The following is an 11459-nucleotide window of genomic DNA, read 5'->3' as shown; positions in this document are numbered from 1 at the left end:
TATTTATTGAGTACTTACTATGTGCATGACAATGTCTCTTTCCTGGGATTTGTCAGATGAACAAAGTAGTTCCTGACATATACCGTCCTCTACTTTTGCCTCTCCTCCTTAGAAATGCCATTTCTTCTTTCTGACATGTGATTCCTTTCTATTCATTCTTCAGATCTCAGCTTAAATAGTCTCCTCTTTAGGAAGCCTTCCTGACCTGCACTGCTGGATTAAGAACTCTTCCCTATTCACTATCCTAAAAGTCTGTGCACATATTTGTCATAGTACTGGCTTCCTGTCTCTAGACTGCAGACTTTAGACTGTAATGGAAGATAGAATTTTATTCAACCTTATAGCCTCAGTGATCTCTCAGGGTGCTCAATATATTACACACACTCAATGAATGTTTGTGGCAAGAATGAGTAAATGAGTGAGTAAATGAATGAACAAATGAATGAATGGATAGATGGATGGAATATATTCATAGATTAGAGGGAGTGACATACTTCACCTCAAGGAATCGGGAAAGACTTTACAAAGAAGATAAAAAATATTTGTTGGGACTTTAAACATTCTTTAGCTCATTTAGTAAACTTTGTTGAGGGTCGATATAGTGTCATATGCTTTTCTAGGCATTAGGAATACAGTACCGAACAAAACTCCCGAGTCTCTGCTCCCAGAGTTTACAGAGTAGGATATGTGAGACAAGAAAGAAAGAAAGAAAGAAAGAAAGAAAGAAAGAAAGAAAGACAAGAAAGAAAGACAAGAAAAGAAAAAAGAAAGGAAGGAAGGAGGGAGGGAAGGAAGGAAGGAAGGAAGGATGGAAGGGAGGAAGGAAGGGGAGAGGGAGGGAGGAAAAGGGAGGAGAGAGAAAGAAAGAACATCTTAGATAGTGATAAATGCTATGTGAAAATAAAACAGTATTATATGAAAAGGTGTGAATGAGGACAAAGATAAGTAAAACTTTTCTACAGCAAAGCTCAACCAAAACTCTAATTCTGTTAACTGATTCTGCTCAACTATCAGGCTTCCTGTTTATGGGAAGTGTCAAAGCGGTGTTCTGAAGGGTTATTTCTCTAGGTGGGCAGGACCTTCAGTCCTCTGCTGTTTTTCCCTTTTTCCATTCAATCTTCCTGAATTTTTCTACTACAGACATAACAAGACCCCTTCTTTTTGCTTATTTAAGCCTACAATCAGACTCTAAATCTCTTAGAAAACCACCCATATCCCTTTTTGCCTCCCAAACCAAATGATCCAAGGAAAATGAAAGGAAATAAAGAAGAAAGTGTTGTATTTTGTTTGGGCTTAGAAGGGAAAGATTGCAGGAGTGGGTGGTCACAGCAGGCACTGAGGCAAAACTCTTCCTCCCAGATGGGAAAGGCAAAACATTGTGTAACTGTCTGGTCTTTGGGCTTTCCACATGGCTATGTAATAAATCTTTGGCAGCATGAGATGAATGGTAGTCCAAAATTCTCCTGCAAAACTATGTATCTAATCATCAAGGAATTTAGATATTGGTCAACCCAGAATACATATTACAATTAAAAATTATCCAGTGGAAGCCTTGAAGTGTCATCAGAGTTGTCAAAATTTTCTCTTTGATTGAATGTAAACGTATTCAATGTAGGCATTTCATGACTCATGCCCATAGGCACTGTGGCTAGGTTCTATAAAAGTCCCCAAATTCATTCTAAGAACTACGGATGCTTAATGAGTACCCTTCCAATAGAAATGCATAGGTTCTACATACTTGGACTAACAACAGGTCATCTCTGTTGTCTAAAACATCACGGAGCATGAGTTTTAATATCCATTATTCTAGTCTCTGCACCGTGAAGGTGAAAAAATCCAGTTTCATGGAAGATATAAAGATCCAGTTTCTCAATATACAGCTATCCCTGCTTTCCAAAAGTTTGTGTTACAGCCACTTCACTACATTAGTATCTATTTTCACTAACTGAAAGAGATCTGGAAAGAATTTTCACTTCTGTGAAAAAGGTGAGAAGCAAAACTTACTCCGCTCAGCAGCGCGGAGCGGCAAGAGTGGCCCCCACCAAACCCCTTTTACAGGGACCTGCTCTTCAGCCTCCCAGCATCAAGCTGCCACAGCTTTGAACTGCATCTGTGAGCATGTGTGCTTTGTCTTGATTCATTTTGTTCATCCATTAGCAAAATGTGTCCTAAGGTATCAGAAAAGCTAAGAGAGGTTAATTTGGGGGTCTGGGAATGCTTAAAAAATTTTTCCATATAAATTAATAGTAATTGTTTCTTCACTTTATGCCATTTCGGCTTACAAAGGTTTTTTGTAAGAATGCTCTACTTTTCAAAAAAAAAAACTAAAAGTTTACTCATTTTTGAGAGACAGAGTGCAAGTGGGGGAAGGGCAGAGAGAAAGGGAGACACAGAATCCAAAGCAGGCTCCAGGCTCGGAGCTGTTAGCACAGAGTCCTGTTGTGGGGGGTTTGAACCCATGGACCGGAAGATCATGATCTGAGCCGAAGTTGGACACCCAACGAACTGAGCCACCCAGGCACCCCAGGAATGCTCTACTTTTGAATAGCAAGGGGAAACTTGTAACTTGCTGCCTTTAATTTGGGCTTTTTAAGTGAACAAATAAGCACTTTAAGGGAGCTGCCTTGTTCCACTAGAGCCCAGTGACAAGTGCTTTGTTTTTATAGATCCACTCAACAAATATTAACGAAACCCTACTATGTAATGTGGCATTGTGCTAGTTGCTGGGATGCAGTGGAATTTATTTTCTAATTAGGAAGATGTTAATCAAATAATCGTACAGATAAAAGCCACATTACAAATGATACAATGGTTACAAAGGTAAGACATATGAATCTTTAAGAACAAGTTAAGGGGTGTGGGGGAGGGTGCGTGGGTAAAGCGACCCACTCTTGATTTCTGCTAGAGTCATGCCCCCAGGGTCATGGGATCGAGCCCTGAGTGGGCTCCAAGCTGAGGGTGGAGCCTGCTTAAGATTCTTTCCCGGGCTCTCTCTCTGCCCGTCCCCTGCTTGTGCTCTCTCTCTCTCTCTCAAAAAATATTTTTTAATTATTAATTAATTAGGAAAGAAAAAGTGATAGAGACATAGACATAGTCCGGAGAGTCAAGGAAGCAAGCCTTCCCTGAGAGAGAAGTAAACGATGTGAGACTTAAGAGTTAATTGGGAGAATGGAGGGTAGATGGCAGTGGTATTGGAAAAGACAGTTCCAAACAGGGGCAATTGCCCACAAAGTGCCTTCACCAAGCAGGGGTTCAATCAAAAGGACAAGTGTGGATGAGAATGATTGTTCTGAGATTGAACTGGAGAGGTGGGTTGAGGCCAGACTGTATAGCACCCAACTGGCCACTTTAGATATTTTGGTCTTTGTTTTAAGAACAGTAGGAGTACTGTTCTTAAGAGTTTTAAGGACAGTAGGAAGCTCTTGAAGAATTATGGTCAGGTATGTGCATTGTTGGAAATACTTTTTAGTTAAGCATACCCCATCCTACATTTTAATAAAAATGAATAAAATCCTGTTTTGCTGTGCTTAAAGGTGGTAGACAAGCTTTCCCACTTAAACTGTTTCTTTGCTTGTAAACATGCTTTTCTTTTTTTTTTTTTTTTAATTTTTTAACATCTATTTATTATCGAGCGAGAGAGAGGGAGAGACACAAAGTATGAGCAGAGGAGGGGCAGAGAGAGGGGGAGACACAGAATCCGAAGCAGGCTCCAGGCTCCGAGCTGTCAGCACAGAGCCTGACACGGGGCTCGAACTCACAAACTGTGAGATCATGACCTGAGCCGAAGTCGGTCGCTCAACCAACCGAGCCACCCAGGCACCCTCAACATGCTTTTCTCAATAGTGCTGAATTTGTAAACATGTTTACTCCATTTTAGATAAGCATAGAACACCTCACTCAAAGGAGATAAATACCTAAAAAGTTTTTTAAAAAAATTCTAGAATGTATTTGTAAGGAAGGACATAACTTACAAAAACATTATATAATCAATGATGTAATGGTTTATGTAACTTTCAGTCTAACCAATCAGATCGGGGTTGATACCATCGGAAACCACACTTCCAGAGGGCCCAATTTCCCCAATTAGCGTAGAGGCCTGCTGGGCAGACTGTGAGACTATTGACCCTTGCGTCCTAGAGAGTGTGCACAGCTGGCTGCACTTTGCCACTTGCAGACCATTAGGTAACCCCTACCCTTGGCAAAGACATCTGCAAGTGAGGCCCTGAGATACACCTGCTGGTAGTGAGTGAAGGCTGAGCTAGTGAGAAAGACTCTTCATCACGGACATGTAGCAGGTGCCCTCCAGCCCCATCCTGTCTTGCTTACTTGCAGAGGTTCCTTACCTTCTAAAGGAAATAAAAAAGTAAAAGCTTTTTAAGCTAAGTGGTGTTTACGTACCATTTCTCTTGGTATTGGAAAACCCCAAACGACAAACCTAGGTCCTTGTTTTGACCTTAGCTGTATTTCCATAGACTAAAAAAAGGCATGCCTTTTTAAAATATTTTTTTTTTTAACCCCAGATGGAGAAATGCCCCCTCTGGACACATTTTAGCTTTTTTGTTTATTTGTTTTGTTTTCCCTTGTCTACCTGATCTATAATTGTTAGTGTGATTTAGGCATCAGCTTTTGAATGTCTTCTCTTATTCTCTTAGTGAACTTTTTCAATCTCATGGTTTTAAATACACTTATCAAATGTTGAAGACTCTCAAATTTATATCTCTAGCCAGGATTTTTCCCTCTGAACTATAAACTCATAAATCCAACTGTCTGATCAACCACTCTGCTTAGATGTTTAATAGGCATCTCAAACTGCACATGGGAAAAGCCAAATTTTTTTTACCTTTCCCCCTCAGTAATGACAATCCATTATTTCAGTTGCTCAAGCCAAAATCCTTTGACTCTTTTTATTTCATAAGCTATTATGATTTATTAAAAATACTGGTTCTACATTTTTGAGAGAGAGAGAGATAATGCAAGTGGGGGGAGGGTTAAAAAGAGGGGGGACAGAGGATCCAAAGCACACTCTCTGCTGACAGCACTGAGCCTGATGCGGGCTTGAACTCATGACCTTGAGATCATGGCCTGAGCCAAAGTTGGATGCTCAATCGACTGAGCCATCCAGGCGCCCCTACATTCTAAATATGTCAAAAGCTAAATAACTTCTTACCACTTAACTAGTTTCCCTGCTTCTGCTGCCCCTTTCAGTCTGTTCTTGGCACAGTAATCAGACACATCTTGATGAAGCATATATCTGATCATATTATTCCACAACTCAAATATTTAAGTGGTTTCTCATCTAATTTAGCACAAATGCTAAATTCCTAGAGGAGATGTCTCCATATTACTTCTCTAATCACACCTCTATTATTCTTCCCTGGTTCACTTTGCTCTAGCCCATTGGCCTCCTATTTCCTGAACACATTAATTCACTCCCACCTCGGGACTTGAATTCACTCTTTCTGTACCTGGAATGCTCTTCCTCCAAATACCCATATGGTTCATACCTTCACTTCTTTTAGTTCTTAATTCACAGATTACCTTCTCAACAACCCAGAAATGTGTTCTGACCATCCATCTTCTATCCTTGCACACTTAACCATGCATTTTTCTGTTTATTTTTCTCCTGTGATTGTTATCATCTAACATAACCTATATTTTACTTATTTATCTTGTTTATTATCTGTTTCTACCACTAGAATATAAACTCATGAAGAGCAAGGATTTTTGTCTATTTTATTTTCTCTTATAATCTCCATGGCCTAGAAAATTGTCTGACGTTTAGTTGTGCTCAAGAAATACGTATTAGACATAAGAATTCATGTTCGTAGCCTGGTGAAGAAAACTGTAGGGAATGCATCCAGGAAAGTAGTAGGCAGCGGTGGAGGTACTTAATTAAAGGAACAAACAGTGTCATAAATAGGCATATTTTTAAACTGAGGTAAAATTGACCCCCAAAATAGTAAAATTTGGCGATATGATACATTTGAAATGGTACCACAGGGTGATTTGATATATGTCGACATTGCAAAATCTTAAGAGCATAGTGATGAGTGAATAAAAATAAGACGCAGAGTATAATCTTTCACACAATAACATTTATACAGTTTAAAAACCCATTATGCTGAAATAATGTCATGTTTCTTACAAATACATCTACTTATGTGAATAAACAGAGTGAGAGAAGAAAAGAATGGTGATGGGGAGTAGAGGGAGAAAATAAGAAAATATAAACTAAGGGAGGAACATTGCACGAACTCATGATGATACTGTGCCACGAACTGAAAACTATGAGTCACTTAGCTCTTGACACCCAGGATCCCCCAAATAACCACACACACAAATGGGAATCACTCTTGCCATCATGCGGAGAATGACTTGTAGGAGGCAGGAGTCAATTCAGGATGACCAGATATTAGTGCCATCGTTCAGGTGAGGTGTGGTGGTAGGTTGAACTAGCATGACAGGAGATGGAGATAAATGGATACATCCGAAAGGTACTGGGGAGGTAAAAATCTGTAAGATCTTCTGAATTGGCTCTGGGGTGAGGGGAATGATAGGGAGATTTCAAAGACAATTCCTAAGTTTCTGGTTCTGATTTTTATCATTCACTAGAAAAGGGAATATTGGCATAGATATTTCCTCATCATTTTTGGTTTGGTTGTCTATTCAAAATTTTGATCATCTGTATGAAATACAATCAGCTATTAGTGTTCATGAGGCTAATACCACAATATTTTTCATGTGATAGATGCTTGCATTATGCCTTATGAGATTCACACTTCATATTTCCTGATTCATTTCAATTTCAGATAATAAGCTGAATTAAATTGAGCCCAGTAGTATTTTAGCTTATAGGAAGTTACTAGATTAAAAAAATAATCTTTAAAGCTTCAGGATTCAGGGCTTTGTACTTTGCAAAGCATTAATCAAATTGAGGGAGTGACAAATGAAGAGCATAGAGTCTGATAACATAAAAGAAAACCCATAGCAATTATTTGCAGCTGGCTGGGGTCAATTTAGTTGAAGCATCTTGCAGGAGATAAACACATGCACAAATTTAAAATGAAATTTAAAAGTGAATATCTCCAAGTATTGGAATTAATCATGCTCATTCCTGTCTTTCTATTGCGCTCTGTACCTTTATGATAGCACTAGTCACATTCTGCAGTGAATTATAATTACTGGTGGTACATGTCCTATATGTCCTACTCTTATTGGGCAAAGATGATGTCTCATTTTGTATCCTCCCCACTGCTCACACGTTGCTTAGTGCATAATGGTCACTCATTATAGGTTTGTTTTAAATTTAGTTTTCTTTTAAATTTAAGTTAAATTTAAATTTATCTTTTATATTAACTAATTATTATAAGTTATTGATTTTAACTTTGTTTGATAGTCTGGATCCAAACCAGTTTTCCTAAGAAAATGGCTTACAAGTGTCAGTTTCTATTTGGCAAACTTGACTGCTGGACCCTGAAACATGTAAGGGCTGTACTTACTACCTTCTGAAGCTCCATTCAAGGAATTTGCCATTTTTCTATCTTTCTGATTTCTGTTCCTATTAATCTTGTTGTTAGTATATTAATCCAATTATATACAAAGAGGTAGTGATATGACTATCGTGTCTCGCCATTTGGTGTTGGTAGCTGAAAAGCAAGTCTTGGGCAAGAAATGATGATACAAGTCTGTGTTGGCAAAAGCTTGAATATGTGACAAGTGCCTAGATTAGTGATTAGTAAATCTTCAATGTAACTTAAATCCTCTCTGCATACTACTTTTCTCCCCTCACACCATTCAGTCATTCAGCAAATATTTATTGAGTGTTTTCAGTAGTTGAGTAAAACAGATCAAAATCCCTGCCCTTGTGGAGCTTGTATTCTAGTAGAGGGAAATACACAAAATAAAATAAGCAGCATAACAAAATGGACAGAGAGAGAAGAGAGAGCACATACAGATATATGTGTTGGAAGGTGGTAAGTGCTAAGGAACAAGAGTCAGTAAAATGGGGTAAGATGGGCTCAGAGCATGAGCAGGGTGGACAGGCAGTTTGCTTTATGAAATAGAGAGGTTAAGACAGGTCATGCTGTGAAATTAAGACCTGAGCAAAGCTTTGAAGAATCTGCAGGAATTGGTCAAGCAGTGGTCTGGAGGAGAGTATTCTAGGAAGACAGAAGAGCTAGCTCAAAGGCTTGGTGTCCTCTGTCACAGAGGACAATGTGATCAGAGAGGAGGGGGCTAACGGAGCCTTGAGGGCATTGTAAGAAACTTGGTTTTTACTCCAGGTGAAGAGTCATTACAGAGCTGTGAGCAGAGGAGTTATCTAATCTGACTTGTAATTTTCAAGGATCTGCCTGCTGTGTTGAGAATAGACTGGGTGTGGGGAAGTTATTACAACAATTTAGGTGAGAGATGGTGGCTGAGACCAGAATGATGGCAATAAGTAATGGAAAGTGATCAGCTGCTGGATATATTTTGAAACTGGAGCCAACCAAATTTCCTAACGTACCGGATGTGGTATGTGAGTGAAATAGTGGATTTGGGGGTCACTCCAGTGTATACAGCTCAAGCAACTGGCAGGGTGGAGCTGCCATAAATTAAGACAGGGGTGCTGACTGTGCAGGGAGGGTGTGGTCAGGAGTTCGGTTCTGGATACTGGGCTTGAGATGTCTTAGTCATCTGAGATCCTACCTTAATACTCCTTAGTTGAAAAACAGCTTTGAGACTACAATATTTGTTGGTCTAGTCAATATCATTTCTTTACAGATCGAGGGGTTCATTTTTCAAAAAGATTGGATGACTTGTGCAGGGTTACACAGATGGCACTGTTGTCATGAACAGTTGTTCTTTCAAACTGCAGCCTAGGCATTAAATCATAGCCCAGCTCAGAATGCTCTGGCCTATTTAAGGGAATACCTGCCACGGGTAATGATTCCAGTCACTCGAGAAGAGGTTTATTAAAACAAAACAAAACAAAACAAAACAAAACAAAACAAAAAACTCCCTTGTAATGAAGATATATAACTAACACTCATTAAAAGTTTGCAACATGCCAGGCACACGGTCCCATGATCTCACTTAAGGCTTAAGCAGCTCCACAACTACAGCCGGGTCCTACGACTACTCTCTCTGCTTTACAAAAGAGGAAGAGAAATGGCACAAAAGTTAAGGAATTGCTAGGAAAGGCAGAGCTGGGATTTAAACCCAGCATTCTGAATCTAAAGTTTTGTGCTGTGCCTCCTTCCTTCAGCTTAAGTACTCAAGCCCTATAAACCTGCAGCTGGTGTCCAGAAGGGTAGCTTTGAAAACTGGTCACTCTGTCTTTTCTAGCAACTGAGGTTGTGACAACAGGTGTTTATCAATCTCGTATACACTGGTGCTTGAAGATGGAAGATGGGGTTAGAGAGTGAAAAAGAGTTCAGGAACTGGGAAGGGAAGATTAGGATTCACAGATTTCAAAGACAGATTTTCCAAATCAATTCCAAGACTGATTATTTTATGGAAAAGGCCTGTTTAAACATTAAACCAGGGGAGGTTTTTAAACATTAAATGATTAAATTAAAGGCCCATGGCATGGTGATCTTATGTACTAAAGAATAACTTGTTTAAACTTGCCTGTAAACATGAATTTTTACCATGATTGTGTGGCTTGGATAGTTGATGGCCTGGAATTTAGTTTAAAATGTGCCAGTGACTAAACTAAACTCTTTCCTGGCACCTACACACTAAATGAAATCGTGAGCTCGCTTGTATTCTTCCAGCTAGATTTGCTAGGACTAAGGAGAACTCCTAGGGAAGTCCATGTCTGCAGGTTAACTATGGTGATATCACCATGTCCGCTTTCTTTAGACATGTGAAGTAACTTCAGGAAGTAAGCAGCGTAGAGGCACACATTTCCTTTAGTACTGGCTCACCTCCAGTGAGAGGAGACACTTTTCTCAATTCAAACCAGCAAAATGATGGTTGTTAAACCCTTTAAATATATTGAGATGAAAAATTACTAAGATGTTCTGTTAACTTACCCCTTCTGGCATCCTTTATCTTTAAAGCAAAAGAACCATTGTGTTTATCAATGCAATTTATTTCTTTGGCTTTATTGGCATTCCCTTTGTGGTAAGTTTTTGACATTTTCATGTCTAAGTGATTGAAGAGGCTTTGTCTGCTACCTGGTGGTCAGATAGAAAATTGCAGTTGCAAGCCGTATGTCGATTTCCAGGCCACATTAAAAAAATATAATATTTCAAATTTGCATTTGGAAGCTCCTTGTCTCTCCTTTTGTTAGCAGGTAGGTCCTGCATTAGGTTATGTCATTGTTTTCTTAATTTCATTGAAAGTTTTAAATGACCCTCTTATGATATAACACGTATATCCTAACATGTCTACAATTTTCTCTTTGCTTAATTGCAAGTGTACAGAGCTATAGTCTGGGAGGTCAGTTGTTAGGAAACAAAAAAGTAGAGAAGCAAGATTAAGAGTCATTCCTGGAAGAGAGAGGAAAATTAGCGTTTTGGGAAATGCTTCTCAATCGCTGGAGTGATAAGACCAAGGCTTTCCTCTGGTTTCTTTTCTTTTTCTTTTCTTTTTTTTTTTTTTTTAATTTTTTTTAACGTTTATTTATTTTTGAGACAGATAGAGACACAGCATGAACGGGGGAGGGGCAGAGAGAGAGGGAGACACAGAATCGGAAGCAGGCTCCAGGCTCTGAGCCATCAGCCCATAGCCCGACGCGAGGCTCGAACTCGCGGACCACGAGATCATGACCTGAGCTGAAGTCGGACGCTTAACCGACTGAGCCACCCAGGCGCCCCTCCTTTTCTTTTTCTTTAACACACACGTGCACACACTCATACACATACCGAACGGTGATTCAGTTTCCTCTAAGAATAAAGTGTGGGTAATGGATTTATATTTAAATAAAAGGCCAACCTCTTAATGCCATCCCCAGGGTGAAGCGATATTCAATTGGGAAAGAGACCTGCTTACACTATTTGACTTTGCTACTCTTCAAGTCTTTACCATCATCTTCATAGAACAGAGAAAACAAAATCCAAACAACTTAAGAACCTCAATTTCATGTAGGGCCCCCTCCCCAACATTTTGTAACAAATGACAATTCTCATTGAATTTACCATGCTTCCCATGATTAGAAACAGCTCTCAAGACAGAAGTATTTTTTGTTGAAAGACAAAAAAAAATACAGGTGCAGTTTGTACTGTAAGCACTGGCCAGAGAAGGTAAGCCACGACTGTCGAGTGTTTACATAGCAGCTTCAGACTCTTTTGGGAAAAGGAGCATGAGTTCGACTTTCTTTGTTCAATATCAGTCGAGAGATGCATGATAACGACATGTTTATACTGTGGTGTATTTCTGTGTAATACTAAACAAGAAATGCAAATCTCTTAATGCTATGTTGAGTGTGATCCCTCTCTAAAAGTACATTTGAAATGAAAATTGTAGGTCCA

This window comes from Neofelis nebulosa, chromosome 8, assembly GCF_028018385.1.
Source record: "Neofelis nebulosa isolate mNeoNeb1 chromosome 8, mNeoNeb1.pri, whole genome shotgun sequence".
Classification (NCBI taxonomy): domain Eukaryota; kingdom Metazoa; phylum Chordata; class Mammalia; order Carnivora; family Felidae; genus Neofelis; species Neofelis nebulosa.
Note: the sequence above shows the minus strand (reverse complement) of the source record.